Here is a 22,458-nt window from a genome sequence, read left to right as displayed (position 1 = left end):
GGAAAAAGTAATAAAGTTGTACTTTTGGTAGAAAGAAAAGATCCGCATGCGAGCACTTCATACCCGCAGCTCGGCCTTCGGCCTCGCGTGCTTGGGAAATCGTAAGGGACGCTTCGGGCCTTCGGCCCTACGCGGAGCTCGGCCTTCGGCCTTCGCTGGGTTTCGAAGCTCAGCGTCGGGCCTTCGGCCCGCCGCTTCGCTTATTAAAACACTTGGAGGGTTGGTTCTGCTTTTGGCGGTAAGCGGGAAGTTGGAGCTTAAACACGACCCAATAGTTAAAATGTCTTGACAAGCTCACGTCGGGCCTGCGGCCTTCGGCCTTCGGCCCGCCGTTTCGCATGTCTAAGACATTTTCACTATTGGGTCGTGTTTAAGCTCCAACTTCCCCCTCTCGTGTGACGCTTCGGGCCTTCGGCCCTACGCGGAGCTCGGCCTTCGGCCTTCGCGAGCCTTGACGCTCCGCCGTCGGGCCTTCGGCCCGCCGGCTTCGCTTATTAAGACACTTGGGGAGGGTTGGTTCTGCTTTGGGCGGTAAGCGGGAAGTTGGAGCTTAAACACGACCCAATAGTAAAAATGTCTTGACAAGCTCACGTCGGGCCTACGGCCTTCGGCCTTCGGCCCGCCGTTACGCTCGTCTAAGACATTTTCACTATTGGGTCGTGTTTAAGCTCCAACTTCCCCCTCTCGTGTGACGCTTCGGGCCTTCGGCCCTACGCGGAGCTCGGCCTTCGGCCTTCGCAAGTGTCGACGCTTCGCCGTCGGGCCTTCGGCCCGCCGGCTTCGCTTATCAAGACAGTTAACTTGGTAGAACGCTTGGGAGCACTGCATTCACGCAGCTCGGCCTTCGGCCTCGCTTTAAATTAAACGGGTGAAGGCTCCGGGCCTTCGGCCCTCCGCCGGGGTCGGCCTTCGGCCTCCCGGCCTGAAGCTCGCCCTTCGGGCTAGCTTAACACACTTTTTGTATAGGATTTTGCTTTGTTCGTCTTTAACGCAACTCGGCCTTCGGCCTCGCCCAAAATTACTGGGGTTTAGGCACGGCTGGCCATTCGGGGTGAAGCTCCGGGCCTGACGGCCCGTCACGGGGTCGGCCTTCGGCCTCCCGGCCTGAAGCTCGCCCTTCGGGCTCGCTTAACCTACTCGAAAATTTGACTTTGCCCCTGTCCGCCGCCATTTTGGATTTTTCCAAAAAATTTTTTCGACATACTAATCTCGGGCCCCGAGGCTCGCCGCATGCCAAATCTCAGCGCGCTCGGACCAACTTGAAAAAAAAAAAAAAAAAAAGTCGGCCATTTTGAAAATTTTTAAATGCAGTCGTACTTCTCTCGGGGCCCTCTATGACATTTGGTCGAGCACCCCCCACCTATCTAGCACCGTTTAAAAGTTCCCATACAAAAAAAAAGTGGCCATTTTTTCCGCCATTTTGAATTTTTTCAAATTTTTTTTTTCCATACCAATCTAGGGGACCCCGAGATTCCGTGACCGAAATTTCAGCGCGCTAGGACCATTTTGAAAATTGGCCGCCATTTTGAATCCGCCATTTTGAAAAAAAAATGGCGGCTTCAGAAACTGCCCAGGGTCCTCTATGACATTTGGTCGAGCACCCCCCCACTAAGTCTCACCGTTTGGCCGGGCCGTCCAACATTTTTGTCGTCTTCCACTTGTCCAAAAAATCCATATTTTTCTGGACCTACATTTTTCGTACCCTATACAATACTTTTTTTTTTTTCGGTGTAACCCTTCTAGTTTCCAAATAAAACGTATACATTAGAAATGAGTGGTTTTGTAGCTATATATATTATTAACTAGTTTTTTGCGCGGTGCGCGGGGCCCGAGGGCCCCGCGGTCATCGTGTTGTTGTTGTTGTTTTGTTGTTTGTGCTGTTGTTTGTCTTGTTGTTGGTGTTGTTGTTTTTGGTGCTGTTGTTTTGGTGCTGTAGTTGTTGTTGTTGGTGCCGTTGTTTGTGCTGTTGTTTGTGCTGTTGTTGATGTGTTGTTGTTGTTGGTGCTGTTGTTGATGTGTAGTTGTTGTTGTTGCTGTTGTTGGTGCAGTAGTTTTGTTTTCCAATGGAAAAAGTAATAAAGTTGTACTTTTGGTAGAAAGAAAAGATCCGCATGCGAGCACTTCATACCCGCAGCTCGGCCTTCGGCCTCGCGTGCTTGGGAAATCGTAAGGGACGCTTCGGGCCTTCGGCCCTACGCGGAGCTCGGCCTTCGGCCTTCGCTGGGTTTCGAAGCTCAGCGTCGGGCCTTCGGCCCGCCGCTTCGCTTATTAAAACACTTGGAGGGTTGGTTCTGCTTTGGGCGGTAAGCGGGAAGTTGGAGCTTAAACACGACCCAATAGTAAAAATGTCTTGACATGCTCACGTCGGGCCTACGGCCTTCGGCCTTCGGCCCGCCGTTTCGCTCGTCTAAGACATTTTCACTATTGGGTCGTGTTTAAGCTCCAACTTCCCCCTCTCGTGTGACGCTTCGGGCCTTCGGCCCTACGCGGAGCTCGGCCTTCGGCCTTCGCTAGTCTCGACGCTTCGCCGTCGGGCCTTCGGCCCGCCGGCTTCGCTTATCAAGACACTTGGGGAGGGTTGGTTCTGCTTTGGGCGGTAAGCGGGAAGTTGGAGCTTAAACACGACCCAATAGTAAAAATGTCTTGACAAGCTCACGTCGGGCCTACGGCCTTCGGCCTTCGGCCCGCCGTTTCGCTCGTCTAAGACATTTTCACTATTGGGTCGTGTTTAAGCTCCAACTTCCCCCTCTCGTGTGACGCTTCGGGCCTTCGGCCCTACGCGGAGCTCGGCCTTCGGCCTTCGCTAGTCTCGACGCTTCGCCGTCGGGCCTTCGGCCCGCCGGCTTCGCTTATCAAGACACTTGGGGAGGGTCGGTTCTGCTTTGGGCGGTAAGCGGGAAGTTGGAGCTTAAACACGACCCAATAGTAAAAATGTCTTGACAAGCTCACGTCGGGCCTACGGCCTTCGGCCTTCGGCCCGCCGTTTCGCTCGTCTAAGACATTTTCACTATTGGGTCGTGTTTAAGCTCCAACTTCCCCCTCTCGTGTGACGCTTCGGGCCTTCGGCCCTACGCGGAGCTCGGCCTTCGGCCTTCGCAAACCTTGACGCTTTGCCGTCGGGCCTTCGGCCCGCCGGCTTCGCTTATCAAGACAGTTGACTTGGTAGAACGCTTGGGAGCACTGCATTCACGCAGCTCGGCCTTCGGCCTCGCTTTAAATTACTTGGGGTTGGCACGCTTGGGAGTCGGGGTGAAGGCTCCGGGCCTTCGGCCCTCCGCCGGGGTCGGCCTTCGGCCTCCCGGCCCGAAGCTCGCCCTTCGGGCTCGCTTAAGACACTTTTTGTATAGGATTTTGCTTTGTTCGTCCTTAACGCAGCTCGGCCTTCGGCCTCGCCCAAAATTACTGGGGTTTGGGCACGCCTGGCCATTCGGGGTGAAGCTCCGGGCCTGACGGCCCGTCGCGGGGTCGGCCTTCGGCCTCCCGGCCTGCAGCTCGCCCTTCGGGCTCGCTTAACCTACTCGAAAATTTGACTTTGCCTCTGTCCGCCGCCATTTTGGATTTTTCCAAAAAATTTTTTCGACATACTAATCTCGGGCCCCGAGGCTCGCCGCATGCCAAATCTCAGCGCGCTCGGACCAACTTGAAAAAAAAAAAAAAAAAAGTCGGCCATTTTGAAAAATTTTAAATGCAGTCGTACTTCTCTCGGGGCCCTCTATGACATTTGGTCGAGCACCCCCCACCTATCTACCACCGTTTAAAAGTTACCATACAAAAAAAAAGTGGCCATTTTTTCCGCCATTTTGAATTTTTTCCGAATTTTTTTTTTCCATACCGATCTAGGGGACCCCGAGATTCCGTGACCGAAATTTCAGCGCGCTAGGACCATTTTGAAAATTGGCCGCCATTTTGAATCCGCCATTTTGAAAAAAAAATGGTGGCTTCAAAAACTGCCCAGGGTCCTCTATGACATTTGGTCGAGCACCCCCCCACTAAGTCTCACCGTTTGGCCGGGCCGTCCGACATTTTTTGACCCAGGAGCCGGAGCCAAAAATCCATATTTTTCTGGACCTACATTTTCCGAGCTCTATACAACAGTTTTTTTTTTTTTGGTCCAACCCTTCTACTTTCCAAATAAAAGGCGTATATTAGAAATGAGTCGTAATGTAGCTATATATAATATTAATTAACTAGTTTTTTGCGCGGTGCGCGGGGCCCGAGGGCCCCGCGGTCATCGTGTTGTTGTTGTTGTTGTTTGTGCTGTTGTTTTGTTGTTGGTCTTGTTGTTTTTGGTGCTGTTGTTTTGGTGCTGTAGTTGTTGTTATTGGTGCTGTAGTTGTTGAGGTGTTGTTGTTGGTGCTGTTGTTGATGTGTTGTTGTTGTTGGTGCTGTTGTTGATGTGTAGTTGTTGTTGTTGTTGCTGTTGTTGGGGCAGTAGTTTTGTTTTCCAATGGAAAAAGTAATAAAGTTGTACTTTTGGTAGAAAGAAAAGATCCGCATGCGAGCACTTCATACCCGCAGCTCGGCCTTCGGCCTCGCGTGCTTGGGAAATGGTAAGGGACGCTTCGGGCCTTCGGCCCTACGCGGAGCTCGGCCTTCGGCCTTCGCTGGGTTTCGAAGCTCAGCGTCGGGCCTTCGGCCCGCCGCTTCGCTTATTAAAACACTTGGAGGGTTGGTTCTGCTTTGGGCGGTAAGCGGGAAGTTGGAGCTTAAACACGACCCAATAGTAAAAATGTCTTGACAAGCTCACGTCGGGCCTACGGCCTTCGGCCTTCGGCCCGCCGTTTCGCTCGTCTAAGACATTTTCACTATTGGGTCGTGTTTAAGCTCCAACTTCCCCCTCTCGTGTGACGCTTCGGGCCTTCGGCCCTACGCGGAGCTCGGCCTTCGGCCTTCGCTAGCCTCGACGCTTCGCCGTCGGGCCTTCGGCCCGCCGGCTTCGCTTATCGAGACAGTTGACTTGGTAGAACGCTTGGGAGCGCTGCATTCACGCAGCTCGGCCTTCGGCCTCGCTTTAAATTACTTGGAGTTGGCACGCTTGGGAGTCGGGGTGAAGGCTCCGGGCCTTCGGCCCTCCGCCGGGGTCGGCCTTCGGCCTCCCGGCCCGAAGCTCGCCCTTCGGGCTCGCTTAACACACTTTTTGTATAGGATTTTGCTTTGTTCGTCCTTAACGCAGCTCGGCCTTCGGCCTCGCCCAAAATTACTGGGGGTTGGGGGTGTCTGGCCATTCGGGGTTAAGCTCCGGGCCTGACGGCCCGTCGCGGGGTCGGCCTTCGGCCTCCCGGCCTGAAGCTCGCCCTTCGGGCTCGCTTAACCTACTCGAGAATTTGACTTTGCCCCTGTCCGCCGCCATTTTGGATTTTTCCAAAAAATTTTTTCGACATACTAATCTCGGGCCCCGAGGCTCGCCGCATGCCAAATCTCAGCGCGCTCGGACCAACTTGAAAAAAAAAAAAAAAAAAGTCGGCCATTTTGAAAATTTTTAAATGCAGTCGTACTTCTCTCGGGGCCCTCTATGACATTTGGTCGAGCACCCCCCACCTATCTAGCACCGTTTAAAAGTTCCCATACAAAAAAAAAGTGGCCATTTTTTCCGCCATTTTGAATTTTTTCAAAAAAATTTTTTTCCATACCAATCTAGGGGACCCCGAGATTCCGTGACCGAAATTTCAGCGCGCTAGGACCATTTTGAAAATTGGCCGCCATTTTGAATCCGCCATTTTGAAAAAAAAATGGCGGCTTTAGAAACTGCCCAGGGTCCTCTATGACATTTGGTCGAGCACCCCCCCACTAAGTCTTACCGTTTAGCCGGGCCGTCCAACATTTTTGTCGTCTTCCACTTGTCCAAAAAATCCATATTTTTCTGGACCTACATTTTTTGAGCTTTATACAATACTTTTTTTTTTTTCGGTGTAACCCTTTTAGTTTCCAAATAAAAGGCGTATATGAGAAATGAGTGGTTTTGTAGCTATATATAATATTAACTAGTTTTTTGCGCGGTGCGCGGGGCCCGAGGGCCCCGCGGTCATCGTGTTGTTGTTGTTTGTGCTGTTGTTTTTGGTGTTGTTGTTTTTGGTGTTGTTGTTTTGGTGCTGTTGTTTTTTGGTGCTGTTGTTTTGGTGCTGTTGTTGTTGTTGTTGTGGTGTTGTTGTTGTTGGTGCTGTTGTTGATGTGGTGTTGTTGTTGGTGCTGTTGTTTGTGCTGTTGTTGATGTGGTGTTGTTGTTTGTGCTGTTGTTGATGTGGTGTTGTTGTTGGTGCTGTAGTTTTGTTTTCTAAAGGGAAAAAGTAATGAAGATGTACTTTTGGTAGAAAGAAAAGATCAGCATGCGAGCACTTCATTCCTGCAGCTCAACTTTCGGCCTTCGCTGGGTTTTTGTATGCTGTTTTTGTATCGTCGTTCCACTCTGTAGTAAACTTTCGTTTTATTTTTGTATCTTGAAACCTTCGCAGCGCTCAGGATTCCATTTACTCTGTAGTAAACTTTCGTTTTACTTTTGACTCTTGAAACCTTCGCAACGCTCAGGCTTCCATTTACTTATTTTATTTATTTATTTAAATTTTATTGCATATAAAATTATAAGTATTACAAATGGCGGACTTAATGCCATAAGGAATTACTTTTGTTTTATCATTAAATTGTGTCTTGAAACTCATTATTCTCAGGACTCCACTTGAAAACCACTCGTTGCGCGTGGTATCATTTTAGAGTCTCTCGTTTGCTTTAGTATAAATATTAGCGTGAAAATTTAAGCATATAACAACTCTTATAAATTAATCAATAAGGCCTCGTGGTGATGTTGATATATACGTTGATATTTTTTTATACACGTTTGGTACATTTATGCGGTTGTTAATAGCTGAAATAAAATCTCAAGAAATGTTCATGTACAGTCAGTAGTAGAAGTTGTGAAGCGGGCGAGGTGTTGAAAATTACTTTGACACGCTCTTATTGTCTTAACAATAAAGTCGCGTCAAGTTCATTTTTTTGAAATACTAATATGCTCGCTTAGCAATTATTGCTGCTGACTGTACTTATAATTTAAAAATTGAAATTTAGTACTTACTATTTTTATCATAATCTCGGGACCATGGGATCCGGTACATTTGGTAGGCGTGCGTGGGGCCGATGTTAACACGTAGATGCCTCTTGTAAAGAGACAATTCACTTTGTGATGTGACACTAACTGACGATTATCCCTGTATACGTTATAATAATGCACGCAAGGACAAGCCCCGGTTAATGTAAGACTATTGCAAGAGAAAGGGACAAAAAGAATTGAGCTATAAAATGCTAATGGACTGGTAACTGGGACTATGGAAGAGATTATGGTATTTGCTCTGACCATATGTTAAAAATACGAAAAATTGAACAGGTGGTGACTCGTCAACACACGATATGGCTGTAAACAGCCACTGTGCCAAATTTTATCTTAGGCATAATTCTCTTCCACCCTGCGAGTATATAGCTCTGACACTCCACTCTGGACAGTTGGTTAAGGCAAGCCAGGGATGAGAGTCGTGCGGTCCCAGCTCAGTGTTCACTCGAGCCAGCTAATGAAGACAACCTGGAGAGAGGGGCTTGACCGAGCTTATTATTATTATTATTATTAGGAGCCTATATTGTCCCACTGTTGGGCAAAGGTATTTCTCATATTTTTTTTACGTATTCCTATCCTCGGAAGTTTCCCACCCGTGTCTGTTAAAGGAGTCAAGCTCGTCCCGTCATCTCCGTCAAGGTGTACCCCGTGACACCTTATAATTTGTTGGACCCTATGGGTGGCTGTTTTGACCGACAGGTTATCTGGCATATTGTATACGTGTCCTGTCCAGTCTATTAATTATCTTTATAATATTTCCAAGGGTATGAACAATAATAAGTATAAAATTATTCGTTGAAAGTAGGTTGACGCCTGATTAAATTTTAAGAGCAAATAGCACGCGAACTACATTCGTAGATAGAATAGGAGTTAAAAACAAAATAATCAAGATATACTGTGTGTGTGGGAATTGGGTCGGCGACTGAGAGATAGGGGTTGCGATCCTCGCTCCGGATCGTACCTGGTCCAACAGATCTCCTTGGCAATTCAACGGGGCAACGCTGCCAGTGTCATGGGGACGTTTGGGCCGGGAATTTAAAAATTATTAAGATAACTGTTAAAAGGTCACTGTTTATGTGTGGTATTTTTTATAAAAAGGGACCTTATTGTCGATGGCGCTTACGCCATTATAAACGTTGCTCCGATATAAACACAATGTCGCGCGACGCTATGCGACGTAAGCGCCATCAACAATAAGGTCCCTTTTTATAGAAAATACCACACATAAACAGTGACCTTTTAACAGTTATCTTAATAATTTTTAAATTATTAACCGCGGTGCAATAGACGCATGTTGTAAATTTAAATAACAGCGCCATCTATATGATTTTGTATGTACTTACTCAAAACCTACATGGCTTGTAAATAATAGATATTATAATCAATAATACGCATTCAATAAGGCACATAGTTCCCCAATATCGCTCATAGGTGGCGCTGTCATCAAAATTTATAGGTAATTTTTGGCAATTGATCTGTCCAGTGTGCATTGCGTCTCACTTTCTCATTAGGCAACATGTGAGACGCAAATACATATTGGATAGATGGAATACCACCCTTAAATATGTACTTTTTAACATCAACACTTAATAATTAATCATTTGGTGGACTTGAAACCTTTGTAATGCAGTCTATGAATTTTGTTTCAACAGTGTTGATGCTGGTATACACATACCGGTACGAGTATATAGAATTATACTTATTTTAATAAAACACGTGTCTTTTATTTAGTTATAATTTATATATTAATTTAAGGTGTAGCCACAAGATACATAACAGGAGATAAAGATGTGAAGTTTGTCATGGCAGCCCAGCAAAGTTTATATTTTTGATTCCAACGATGTTGCTCCTTGCCGATTGTACTGAAAAGAAATACATATTTGTATTAAAGAAGTAAATGAAATATAACATACGAGACGTTAATAAAGGAATAAATGAGCGTCATAAAATTGAATATTATTTCATATAGCATTGAGGAAGCGTGTTGTGCTTCGAAATTTAAGGCTTGGAGACTGTTGGCTTGACTCGCTCGTGTGAGTCGTGTAGCGGGGAGCCTATCGTGAACCACGTTCGACGTGTTGTCTCCCTGTCACACTTACGTACGAATTTACAAGTGCGACAGAAAGGCATCACATCGAACGTTGTTCGCGGTAAGCCCTCTGATATCGATCGTCACACATTCATCGGTGCCATTGGCGAATTACAATACTATCTAAGACCAAAGTGGAAGACTCGCTCGAAATTGCCTTTTCATACAAATGTAGTTATATAACTGTCATTGATATACCTACAAAATATTATTGACAATAATTTGTTGTAGGTATATCAATGACAGTTATAAAAATATAAAAATAAAAAGTTTTATTTCAGGCAAAAAGTACGATGTCGTTTATCGTTTGTTTAGTTTCAGTTATGCTCATTTAAAATTTTGTATGAAACTTGTTTTTCGCTTATAATGTTTACAATAAACTAAATGTATACTTAGTATACATTGAAATATATAAAAATATTTTTCATAATGTCAATATCCAAACAGGAAAATGGAGACTACGTTTGTATGGTGAAACGGCTGTCCCTTTTTCTCTTAATGTGTCACGGTCGATGTTAGCATCGAGTATGTGTTCAGTTTTCCGTGCTCTGCAGTTTAAACGTTGCAATTTTGAAAGTGATCATGTTGCTTGCTATAATGTTAATGATTAAGAGTGCGTTTCCATTATATCGTAACGATGGATAGGCGTGCGTTATGGTTTGTATATTTAAAAACCGGCCAAGTGCGAGTCGGACTCGCGCACCGAGGGTTCCGTACTTTTTAGTATTTTTGTTGTTATAGCGGCAAACAGAAATACATCATCTGTGAAAATTTCAACTGTTTAGCTATCACGGTTCATGAGATGTAGCTTGGTGATAGACAGACAGTCCCGTTTTTACCCTTTGGGTACGGAACCCTAACAATGGAGGTATACTTATATATAAATATAGAACGGTATGATTACTGTCGTTAAGACATAATGGGAACGCACTCTTAATATTTTGTTCATCTTTACCGTTCGTCCGGACCGTGGATTACCGGGTCGCCTGCAACTCGTTGACGGTTACTCCTTCCTTCACCTGAAAATAGTTTAATGTTGTTTATTTTTACAAAATACATAATTTTTATGGATAAAATTCAAATTTCTTGTCAGTTTTTGAAATATATAGAGAGTATTTACAAACTGGGGTGGTGAAGAAGTATTGAATGTACATTTGTTAGATGTAGCATACTCCCATCTTAAATACCATAACGCATTTACAATATCTTTAATTTTGTAAGTGTCTAATTGTGTATGGGTGATAGATGGGTAAGTAATTGCTTGCATTCAATCGATTTGTCTGTTTGTTAGTCTCTTATATTAGAAAAAAAATCTTACCATTTTTTGTGTTCGTAGATTGACAGCTCGACTGTAGTCATTTGAAATGTTGACACGATGTTACACATTCCCGAACTATTCTGACAAAAATATTATATTAGAGTTAGACCAAGAAAAGTGCAGAGATTTTGATAGCACACGCAGTGTCACGTGTTGATTATACGCCATAATTTCATAGAAGTTTGATGTTTAAAATAATACCTGCATTTTTTCTTTTATCAATAATAATAATATAATTTATAATATTACAATTAAATGAAAAATGCAATTGTCAAATTGATATTATTAAAAATTGTTTTGACAAAAATTAAGTTTAAAAGAGAATTCGTTTTGGAAATTGATTAATGTTAGAAATTTCTTTCATATTATATGGCAATGAAATGAGTCCGATTTTCTCAATAAGGGGCCCACTGACTATCAGTCCGCCGGACGATATCGGCCTGTCAGTTAGAACAAAAATTTGACAGTTCCGAACAATGGACAGGCCGATATCGTCCGGCGGATTGATAGTCAGTGGGCCCCTATGTATCAGTTTACCTTTTGGTGTAAGTTGACATTGTTGACAGTAGTTTGTAGGTAGTAGTGACTCGGTGTCTCGGCTGCAGCCGGTGGCGGCGAATATCATTTGGTATCCTCTCTGCTTGTCGATCGTTTGTTTGTGGATGAAGACAGTACTGTAGTGTCGAGGTCGCAGTGAAGGCGACTGGTAGCTTCACCGTCGTGTGTGGCGTATTGTTGAATTCTGTTTGAGTAGATTTTGCCGCTGCTGATGTAGGAGACGTGTCCAGTGGTGTGTGGTGTGATGTGGTGATGGCCGGCATTGTCCTCCCTTCTCTTTCGTGGCGCTGCACAATGAACTGCAGGTCGCGCCATTTCAATGTTTTGATAAGGTCTGCGTTGCTTGCTCGTATACGGCTGCAGATGATATTGATGGAGTTGTTTATTCATGTGCAGCTTTATCTGAAAACTAATTATAACTTTTTTAGTTCGGATAAGAGTGTTGGCTGTAACTAATGTGTTGAAGAAGAAAATTGACAGATTGACACTGAGAAAATCAATTGTTAAATCAGTGATATTGAGATTGATATAGTTTGTTTGTTCTCTCTAATTGATTTATTGTTTTTGTGTCCTTTATTATTGATGAAATGTGAAAAGAAATATTACACACCCGACACCCGAGACGTATTTTTCCGCCCGAGCCGCAGGCGAGGGTAGGTAAATTAGTCGAGGGTTAAATTTGTACTATAACATTTAACAACATAAATATAACTGACGATGTGGAGAAAATATTTGAGGTTTAGACATAAAACGAAATTAATGGCTATGCCGTTGGTCGTAGGCGGCAGTATTGCAGGTTGGTTGTTTGATTGCAGCTTTTTGATGTCAGTTTCTTGCTCGAATAGTTACTGCAGTTGTTTGTGTAGGTGTTGCATGTTGATTCATCTGAAAGCAATTATTATTATTATTTGTTAATAATAATATAATGAAACTTATTTAATATGGAGAAGTTATATACAAAAATATTTTTACAATAATTATGATTGCAGTTAAGTCAAATTACTTAAAATTTAAAGAAAGAATGCCTACAAAAGGAGATTAAGTTAAGGATGTTGAACTGAACGAATAAAAATTTGACAGGTCCGAATACCTGACAGACAATATCGTTTGGTGGACTGGTAATCAGTGGGCCTCTTTAAATTGAAAAATGATAAAGATGATTTTACATGTAATTGTGCAATGTTAGGCTTGTTTTATAGTTAGATTAGGTTTATTGTTTAACTGAATAGGGTGAATGAATTTACTATTTTCGTTGTATAAGCTATTAAAAATATATAGGTACAGTACATACCAGTTGTGCGATCTTCTTTTCGTGTCGTGGTTCCATTTTTATTTTCATACGATGGATGCCCAGTAGGCAGCGGTGTTGACAGCCCTGGCTGTCGCGTCTCTCAGATCCAGTTCCGAGCAGTGATGTGGGCATGCGGGGCACGCCAGTAGAATAGATGTGCCATGATTTGCGTTGCTGTGTCGCAGATACACTGAGTCGAGGAGTTATGGCCATGTTTTCCTTACATCGACCAACTTGGGACTTAAGCCTGTTTAGGGATTTCCAAATTGGCCAAGGTTCTTTATGGCCAGGCGGTAGTTGCTTCAAAGCCTGCACGTACACTTCCGGTGGGGGGCACCGGGTCTGCTACAGCAAGCGGCGCACATCGGGCGACTCACCCTGCAGGGGGCTTGGCTGGCTGCAATTGTTCCGTGACATTTTGATTGCAGACCAGGGTGGAGGTTGTACCGATAATATATTTTCGTTTGATGGGTATTCTGTAAATATATGTGATATTCTGTAAATATTTTCCTTAGGCGAGTTATTAAATAGAATAGAATAGAATAGAAAAATAGACCACACAGATATTTACGATAAATAGGTATTTAATTACTTACGTAGATTTGTTAGATAGGTAGACAGATAGGTATTTATTATATCTGTGAAAAGAAAGTTGTAAAATACTATAGAACGACTGTTTGTTTTGGTTTAACATTTCCTATACGGTAGGATAATGTTATTAACAGGCGGCATCCATCGAGAAGGATACAAACAGTCTTGTTTAAGGGATCATGGCAACTGTTAGCTACTCCTTAAACCATTCGCCAGATTAACCATAAAGGTTAAAATAGACGTATATCCAATGCAATTCGCAACCGGTTGCAAACTTTATATTGCCTTGGAGTTACGTCCGCCCATCTAACTACTGCTAACTACTTTATCTATGTATTTACTGTACATATTAAAGTGAATCAAATTATGAAATGAACAATATAACAGCATACATCTAATTAATTATTTATATGCATGCACAATGTACTATTTTTCTAATTATGATGACAAAAATAAAAGTGTAGTTGTGAAATATGTAGGTATAGCAGTATATGATATTTATATTTTTTGTATTTAAGTTGGAAAATGAAACATTACGCCCGAAATGTATTCATTCAAATTAATCGAAGATTGAATTGGTATTTTTGTAAGTTTCAATGGTAAGTGCAGTTTAAATTTTAATTATATTATATTATTATTATATACGAATGCACATGCAGCTTTAAATAGTTGATACATGCATATCAATGTCCTGCATTTGTGTTTTGTCCATTCGTAAAATGTTTGTCGTGTCTGTTTTTAAAGGAGTTTACTGAAGGCGCACTGACTACGGATGAAATTATTGATGAAAGTTTGAGAATGTTTGTATGTTTTTATCAAAATGAAATACGTATGATAACTATACCTTATCTATCTTCTTGGACATCTTTTCTGGAAAATAAATTGCAATTTATTTAATATTTGAATAATATTATTAGTAATCATGAATAGAATATGTTTTTTTTTTTTAAATACCTTCGTTTTTGAAATTACATCCAGTGTGTTTCTGCACCAGTTTGTTTTTTCTAATACCTATTTATTGAGTAATTCCTGTAACATATTAATAGATTAAGGTGTATAATTATACATTATAAGTGTATGTGTGAGATTTTCTTTCTGGTCGATGATTCGGCTTGTAGGTAGATGTGAAATGATGAAATTTTTCTGAAAATAAAACAAAGCATATGAGTAATTTTATACAGTGTCGACTGATTATTTTAGTTCTACCTATTTACCATCGGTAGTAAATAGGAAGTTAACGGGCAGCAACCGCGGGAAGGAAATAATCAGACTTGTTCCAGAGTTCTCAGCAATTGCACGCTCCCTCTGAAACCATTCACCTAAGAGAATAAGAGCCAATGCAACTCGCGACCGGTCGCAAATTTTTTATTGATTTGGCCCTATTTCCGCCCAACTAACTACGTGTGGATCGTAAATGTTACTGTACAGTGTATATGGAATTAACAATATATACATTATATACAACAAAAATGTCATGCCTAAGTATATGTTTGTAAATGAAATGTTGTGATGAGACCGAGAAAGTATTGCGTGAGTATACGTAAAATTATCATAGTTGACCAATTGCTGTGTAAGAAGAATACAGAAAACGAATTTATGAAACTATACAGTTCAAAATATATCAATAAATCGAAACATTACAAGTCAAGAGTCACTTAAACAGGATTTGACGATTGGATCTAATCAGATTGGTATTGTTAAATATTATTCAGCATTGAAACGGTGAAGTCGGTCGCTATATCAATTGAAATGAAAACGGCTATCGCCTTCCTAAGGGATAACACAGCATAGCTGCGTTATTTCTTAGGATGGTGGATGATCGTGTCAAGTGCATTAATCAAGCCATGTATCGAGGACCGTGCACACGTGTGGCTCTCGGCGAAGGAACGAAACGACAGTACTGAGTGTGACTGCGATCGACGTACTGCGACTGGTGACTTCGGGCGAGAGACTCGCAAGGGTAACTGATGACACGATGTTCAACACACAGGTCGACAGAGCGGTGCGAGTGAATCGTCTCGACCGCTGCTCGGTCCCTCTTCGAACCAGTATCCAGAGGTTCCTGTGTACAGTGAAGGGTAGAGTTTGTTATCTACACCCGATACCCACCCTCTCACCTACTGTCGTTGATTGCTTCCATTGACATTGTTGAATACAAAGAATGTGTAGCGAATTGAGAATTGACTGTTATAAATAGCTGGCCTAAATTGTTTATTCATGGTCAAATTCAATCCCTTAAATTTATTTATACATTTATTTTTGTATGTATATATATTTATTTCGTATTTATTAATTTTGATAGTTTTATACCATTTTTTTTTAGAACTCGTATTTTTTTTATACAGCTATTTCAGTTACTTTAATTTTACTTTAAAATTCATACATACGTATATAATATAGTAATTTGGTTGGTAATGTAATGTTCAAATTACCCATGTAGTAAGTACGTATTTATTTTGTTTTCGGTTAGTACAATTTGGTTAAACAATTTTTATATTAAATATAGTTTTAAAAAACGTATGCGCATCGCAGTTTTGTGTGTTTTATAACATGGTTTTTATACGGTTTATTGTAATGTGTATATGTCGGTTGTATGTTATATTATAATATTAGCATAGATTTTGCATATAGTTTTATATACAAACGTCTAAAATCGCGTTGTAAAATTTTAAAAAGTATAAACGATTTGAAATATTTACTAATAGGCGTTGGTATTTAAAATTGTTTGGCAAAGTCTACTATATAAAAGCTATTTTCACTATTTGTAGCAAAATTTACATGTAGTTATAAAATTTTGGACAAAGTTTAATATCACCACATATCACACTGAGGGTACACTACAATAATGCATTTAGGATGCTGATGGGGCTGCCGTGTTACTGCAGTGCTTCAGGTATGTCCACGGAATTCAGGATAGACGGTTTTCATGCCATTATATGTAAACGTGCAGCATCTCTGATGCGACGCGTGTGCGTCAGTCCCAACAGCCTTCTATGTGTATTGCTTGTTCTAGCACCATTGGATGAAATTACATGTCCGGTAATAGCGGGCAATGAGATTGCGCAGTTAGAATAGGTAATTATTTTTTTATTTTTTGTTTTACCCTTAAGTAATACTAACTTTATTCTTATTGTTTTATTTTGTGTTGTTATTTGTTAAAAAACAATTTTATTGATACCTAATGTGTCTGAAATAAAGTTTATCATTCCATTACATTTCATTATGGTCAAATTATGTTGACTACCGATTTACATAAGTAGGTATATAAAATTGTGATATAAAAGTTAAAATGGAGTTACTAATACATATGTTTATTAATAAACATTAGTTTACATGTATCATGACACTTTCATTATCCAATATACTTAATCGAGTTGTTATAATTAACCAATATTTGATCAAGAAGATATTAAGAACTGTTTTTATACATTTTTTTATTATTATTAGTTTTGCAATCTTTTTTCAATGGTATTTCGGTGGTATAAATTTTAAGTATTGAACGTTTACCAATATTATATAATATATTTTTTTAGTATAGGTAGATCTTCTACTAAGAAGAAGGTACATTTATGTATGTGTTGTATAGATCGAACAATTATATGTGTACAGATAATTCTTATTCGCTTGTAGCTCAAAATGCTTCAAGTTGTAACTTACATCGGTATTTTTTTAGGAATGCATAACATTATAATTTGACATGTCGTTGTATATTGTTATATGTAATGATACTGTATTATCACTGGTCAAATAATAAGTCAACTATTTAGCCAAGAATAAATTTAAGAGGTATAATTTACATATGCTAATTATTTTTAAAAGAAATCACACGAGTGCAATAAATCATAGGTATACGAATTCATTAAAAACATTACTTAAAAATGGTGAAAACCCTATAAACTTGGATAAATATATTTGAAATTTTGATAAAACGAAACAAAATTTATTTGAACTATCAATCCTGTTATTATATTACTTATATATAAATTTTATTTATTGTTAACAATATTTTTAAAACGATGTACGAATGATGAGTCAATTGAACCACAAATCGACTAATTAATAATAAGTATTAAGCAAGTATTGATAAATTTATGTCACATGTAATATTTTGTATTGTCGTTTATTTCTTTATTAGTTGTATTTTGTGTGTAGTGTGTGTATGTATAATTAAGTGATATTACTATATTTTGTTTACGTAAATGATAAATTAACGTTACGTTACCAAATTAGAAAAACTCAAATTATGTCAAGTTACAGGATTAGTTTTATATCGATTTCTAATTAATGTAATTTCCATAGTACGTAGTTTTCTTTTTACGTAATAATGTAATTGCTTTTTTTTGTCTTTTTTTATGGGTTTTATTTTGTTTTTGTTTTTTTCTTGTTTATTTTTTTTATTCATTTTATATATATGTATATGTTTTTTTTGTTTTCTTTTTTTATTCTTTTTTTTTAATATTATGGAAATACATTTACAAACAGTGTTAAAATAATAAAAAATTAATAACAATTAGGTATCATGATAAATTATGTGTTATTAAAAAATGCCATTAACATCTGACTTTTTTATGATCTTCTCTTTCGTCTTCAGTTTTTGCCTCGAACAGTACTTAGTGCAAGTTATAATAATGAGATCCTTTAAAAAAAACAGTCGTTAATAAAAATGTGAGTTGTTGGTCCTTTATAGAATCTTCGTCAATTTATAGAGGGTTTCTGGATTAGTATATTTCTTGTTGTTGATGTGCACAGTATTCATTTTGTTTTAAATTTTCTTGTGTAAATAAAGCATAGAGTTTGTTTTGCACGTCTATTATTCCATAAATTCACGACGGCTGTTGCTTTCATTTTGTAAACTTTTCTGTGTTTTTAAAACTTATGAAGTAAAATCAGTTCAAACGTCTGCTTCAAGTGGGACATTCTATAGGATCACGTGTGTTAGTTACGATACGTCACGGCGTCAGTACTCCTTCCACCAGTTTTGCACTTTCTCAATATGCAGAGAATCTTAGTCGAAGAATGGGTTTCAGTTTCACATATGAAAATGGCCAATAATTATAAGTTTTCTTGTGTAAATAAAGCACTGAGTTTGTTTTACACGTCTATTGTTCATTAAATTTATGATGGCTGTTGCCTTCATTTTGTAAACTTTTCTGTGTTAAAACTTATGGAGTGAAATCAGTTCAAACGTCTGCTTTATGTGGGATATTCCATAAGATCACGTGTGTTAGTTACGATTGGCGTCAGTTCTCCTTCCACCAGTTTCGCACTTTTTCAATGTGCAGAGAATCTTGTATGATTTATTGATTAATTTTTGATGTATAATCGAAGAATGGGTTTCAGTTTCACAGATGAAAATGGCAAATTGTACTTAGGATAATAACATACATAAGACAAACTATGTGCAAAAGGCAAATCTTGACATTTAATTTGAGGTTTAATTAAAGTAAATAATTTCGTAACGTTAGATTTTTCAGTTAATGTGTTTGTGTACTACATTCATTGTCTGAATTGTGTTGTTCAATCTGATGTCGCAAATTATTACATGTGAGAAATGATGTTTATTTTAATAATATTTTTGGTAAACCGTGAGTAGACCGTCAATTATTGATATTTATTAAAGATTTTGCCGGTTTTTTGTATAGAAATGTTTAAAATCGCGGAATTAAATTTAAAATGGAACAAACCATTTTAAATAATTACTAATAAACATTTTTATACAAAATATCTGATGCAAAATTTATTGGATAAAGTTATATTAACTATTAACTAAATATAATATATGATTGCATGTAGCGCAAGTGACTTTATTATTGTTATTTTATTATAATAGTATGGCATTATCAACCTATTGTTTTGTTTAAAAATGTCTAAAATTGCGACGATTAGACTAATAGACGTTGGTATTCAAAATTTTTTAGTAAACTTTACTAAGTATGTGTTGGAAAGTTGTTGAATCTTGTGTTCATCAATTGGGGTACAAATGACCTTTTTTATGATAAATTTTGCTAATTGACATGACTTGTATACGAATACCTAAAATCGCGATACAAAATTTAAATGGATTCAATAATTTAAATATTTATTAATAGGTATTCATATACAAGGCTTTAATGCAAAGATTGTATTTAGTTATTTAATAAGTTTTAGCCAAATATATTATGATTCAATTGACAATTGACTACAGATTTACATCAATAAGAATGTCTTAAATCGCGATGTATTTTTTTTAATATTTACTAAAAGACATTCTTATTCAAATATATCTTGCAGTTAATATACTATTTTGTGAAAGTCTATAAAGTTAAAGTTATACTGACTATTATTATGGTCAATTGTGGTACAAATGACCCTTTCGTGTTAAATTATGCAAATTGACATGACTTGTATACGAATACCTAAAATCGCGATACAAAATTTAAATGGTTTCAATAATTTAAATATTTATTAATAGATATTCATATACAAGTATTTAATACAAAATTTTCATGTAGTCAATTTTAGGCCAAATTTACTACGATTAAATTGAATTGACTACAGATTTACTTCAATAGGAATGTCTTAAATCGCGATGTAATTTTTTTTAATATTTACTAAAAGACATTCTTATTCAAATATATCTTGCAGTTAATATACTATTTTGTGAAAGTCTATAAAGTTAAAGTTATATTGACTATTATTATGGTCAATAGTGGTACAAATGACCCTTTCGTGTTAAATTATGCAAATTGACATGACTTGTATACGAATACCTAAAATCGCGATACAAAATTTAAATGGATTCAATAATTTAAATATTTATTAATAGATATTCATATACAAGTATTTATTAATACAAAATTTTCATGTAGTCAATTATAGGCCAAATTTACTACGATTAAATTGAATTGACTACAGATTTACTTCAGTAGGAATGTCTTAAATCGCGATGTAAAATTTTTCATATTTACTAAAAGACATTCTTATTCAAATATATCTTGCAAAGTCAATATAGTATTATGTATTTTAGGAAAGTCTACAAAATTAAAGTTATATTGACTTTTGTTATGGTTAATTGTGGTACAAATGATTCTTTCGTGTTAAATTATGCAAATTAACATGACTTGTATACGAATACCTAAAATCGCGATACAAAACTTAAATGGATTCAATAATTTAAATATTTATTAATAGATATTCATATACAAGGCTTTAATGCAAAATTTTCATTTAGTCATTTAATAAATTTTAGCCAAATTTATTATGATTCAATTAAATTGACTACATATTTACTTCAATAAGAATGTCTAAAATCGCGATGTAATTTTTTTAATATTTACTAAAAGACATTCTTATTCAAATATATCTTGCAGTCAATATACTATTTTGTGAAGATCTATATAATAAAACTATGAAAACGGATTATATCGCGTATATTGAATTTATAATACATCCCGACGTTTCGAACTCTTTACAGCATTCACCCGTTGACCACGAACGCTGTAAAGAGTTCGAAACGTCGGGATGTATTATAAATTTCAATATACGCGATATAATCCGTTTTCATAGTTTTATTTCATGAGTAACTATCGCGGTAACCGAAGACAATATTAAGATCTATATAGTTAAAGTTATATTGACTATTGTTATGGTCAATTGTGGTACAAATGATCCTTTCGTGTTAAATTATGCAAATTGACATGACTTGTATATGAATACCTAAAATCGCGATACAAAATTTAAATGGATTAAATAATTTAAATATTTATTAATAGATATTCATATACAAGTATTTAATACAAAATTTTCATGTAGTCAATTATAGGCCAAATTTACTACGATTAAATTGAATTGTCTACAGATTTACTTCAATAGGAATGTCTTAAATCGCGATGTAAATTTTTTAATATTTACTAAAAGACATTCTTATTCAAATATATCTTGAAAAGTCAATATAATATTATGTATTTTAAGAAAGTCTATAAAGTTACTTATATTGACTATTGTTATGGTCAATTGTGGTACAAATGACCCTTTCGTGTTAAATTATGCAAATTGACATGACTTGTATACGAATACCTAAAATCGCGATACAAAATTTAAATGGATTCAATAATTTAAATATTTATTAATAGATATTCATATCCAAGTATTTAATACAAAATTTTCATGTAGTCAACTTTAGGCCAAATTTACTACGATTAAATTGAATTGACTACAGATTTACTTCAATAGGAATGTTAAATCGCGATGTAAAATTTTTCATATTTACTAAAAGACATTCTTATTCAAATATATCTTGCAAAGTCAATATAATATTATGTATTTTAAGAAAGTCTATAAAGTTACTTATATTGACTATTGTTATGGTCAATTGTGGTACAAATGACCCGTTCGTGTTAAATTATGCAAATTGACATGACTTGTATACGAATGCCTAAAATCGCGATACAAAATTTAAATGGATTTAATAATTTAAATATTTATTAATAGGTATTCATATACAAGGCTTTAATGCAAAGATTTTATTTAGTTATTTAATAAGTTTTAGCCAAATTTATTATGATTCAATTAAATTGACTACATATTTACTTCAATAAGAATGTCTAAAATCGCGATGTAAATTTTTTAATATTTACTAAAAGACATTCTTATTCAAATATATCTTGCAGTTAATATACTATTTTGTGAAAGTCTAAAGTTAATATTGACTATTGTTATGGTCAATTGTGGTACAAATGATCCTTTCGTGTTAAATTATGCAAATTGACATGACTTGTATACGAATACCTAAAATCGCGATACAAAATTTAAATGGATTCAATAAATTAAATATTTATTAATAGATATTCATATACAAGTATTTAAGACAAAATTTTCATGTAGTCAATTATAGGCCAAATTTACTACGATTAAATTGAATTGACTACAGATTTACTTCAGTAGGAATGTCTTAAATCGCGATGTAAAATTTCAAATATTTACTAAAAGACATTCTTATTCAAATATATCTTGCAGTCAACATAATATTTTGTATTTTATGAAAGTCTATAATGTTAAAGTTATTATATTGACTATTGCTATAGTCAATTGTGATACATATGACCCTTTCGTGTTAAATTATGTAAATTGACATGACTTGTATACGAATACCTAAAATCGCGATACAAAATTTAAATGGATTTAATAATTTAAATATTTATTAATAGATATTCATATACAAGAATGTTTTATGCAAAATTTACATGTAGTCGTGTAATAATTTTTGGCTAAATTTACTATAATTAAATTGAATTGACCACAGAATTACTTCAACAGGAATGTCTTAAATCGCGATGCAAAATTTAAAATGGATAAAATAATTTCAAATATTTACTAAAAGACATTCTTATTGAAATACATTTTGCAAAGTTTAAATATTATTAGTATTTTAATTTTGTTGGTACGTTACTGAAATATTATTTAAAATTATCTATATTCAAATTAGTTTTGTAGTAAGTATGTAGTATATATATATATTTTGTTTTTGGTATTTTATT

The 22,458-nt window shown here is 37.1% G+C and overlaps 1 protein-coding gene and 1 long non-coding RNA gene across 4 annotated transcripts in view; one reads left to right on the top strand and one right to left on the bottom strand.

Moving 5' to 3' along the window:
- The window catches only part of LOC134752948 (uncharacterized), an 84,583-nt gene that overhangs the window by 12,446 nt on the left and 49,679 nt on the right, over positions 1-22,458 (top strand). The gene's annotated exons all lie outside the window — the stretch shown is intronic.
- LOC134752951 (uncharacterized) lies at positions 10,142-11,458 on the bottom strand. The gene is made up of 3 exons (XR_010128783.1): positions 11,041-11,458; positions 10,504-10,578; positions 10,142-10,204 (listed from the first exon to the last, which is right to left on the bottom strand). It is a non-coding gene; the product is annotated as an uncharacterized LOC134752951 (long non-coding RNA).

This window comes from Cydia strobilella, chromosome 25, assembly GCF_947568885.1.
Source record: "Cydia strobilella chromosome 25, ilCydStro3.1, whole genome shotgun sequence".
NCBI lineage: Eukaryota > Metazoa > Arthropoda > Insecta > Lepidoptera > Tortricidae > Cydia > Cydia strobilella.
Note: the sequence above shows the minus strand (reverse complement) of the source record. Positions and strands in the feature narration are given on the sequence as shown.